Genomic DNA, 1,507 nt, shown 5'->3' on the forward strand with positions numbered 1-1,507 from the left:
CACTCATGGGGGTACACTTTTCCAATAGTTACTATATCACCAGAGGGACAGATCAAACACATGGAGAACATGGATGACCCAATAATATACATGGAGGGTACACATATAAAAATGCATGTGACTAATGGCTACACACCAGAGACCCTCATAAGGCACACATGTGGAGGGCTGATGTGAAAGTGACATGTGTGGTCAGGGTATATGCATAGATAAAGGCACATGCTAGATGCCCAGTTGGTCAGTGAACACACATAAGTAAAGCATGCATGTAAGAAACTGCATTGAAGGAAAGGCTACATGGCTTAATTAGATGCTCACAACTGGAAGCATGGAAGGGGAGGTAGGGGAAACAAGAAAATACAATTCTATAAGACTATAAATTACAGAATAGTTGCTAGCCTTCAAAGGATTTTCCTAACTAGAAATTCCTTATACTTATGTTATCCTCAATCCCAACCCTACCTAATCAATCTAGATAGGGTTGGGATTGGGGACAACATAAATATCCCCTCTGAAACCTGACAAATGGTCACAACAATGAAATTAAGATGAAATGAGATGTTTTGTGGGAGTGCTTCATAAATACCAGCTATTATTTTTGTTCTTTTTAGAAGATCTGGCACATGGGATTTTCACAAACAGCTCACATGGTACTTAGTCAGCAGCCCATCAAAAGGATGATTCAGCACACAGGTGCATAGACATAGGCCATGATTAGCAATCTCATGAGCAACTAACTCTTTCTGATGACTTTCTCGATCAAGCAGGATCCACCCTCACATCTCCTCATCATCCTTCTTGTTAGGTCCTCATCCATTCTTTGGAAATACCTTCCAACTCTTTCCTCTATTCTGGTTACATTTATCTGTTTACCCCCATTCCCCATCCCTCTACTTATTTTTTCCTCTACTAGGACCCTTCTAGTCTCCACCACAAATGTACTCCTAGCCTAGCTGCCTCTGGACTGTTCTTTTAACTTTGGTAGTCCCTTCCCTTCCCATTCTGACTCCCCTCCCCAACTTAGACTGAGTTACTTGAGCTTCAGGGTTAACCTCAACCCCACCATCTGCTCCTTCAACCCACTGAGGAATAGCCACAGACCTCTGACCCTGAGCTACGACAGCAATTATGCATACCTTTAGTACTGGAAAGGACCTTAGAAACCACTGAATCAATCAGTCAGTCAATTAACATTTATTAAGTACTTACTATATGCCATGCACTGTGCTAAGCTCTGGGGATATGAAAAGGGGCCTGAAGTAAAGTTGTGGCAGTGTTAGAGGAGAGAGTTGAGCATATTTGGGTAGCATAGGTAAAATTGGCAAGTCTTGCCAACAATTTAGATATGGGGGGGTGATAGATAGTGAAGAATCCAGGATGACTCCTAAATTGCAAGCCTGAGGGTTTGAGAAGGTGATGTTGCCCTCTTTAGTAATAGTGAAGGTAGGAGGGAGGAAAGGTTTAGGGGAAAAGATAATGACTTCTGTTTTGGACATATTGAATTTAA

Source organism: Vombatus ursinus, unplaced genomic scaffold (genome assembly GCF_900497805.2).
Source record: "Vombatus ursinus unplaced genomic scaffold, bare-nosed wombat genome assembly UNPS02015089.1, whole genome shotgun sequence".
In the NCBI taxonomy this organism is placed as follows: domain Eukaryota; kingdom Metazoa; phylum Chordata; class Mammalia; order Diprotodontia; family Vombatidae; genus Vombatus; species Vombatus ursinus.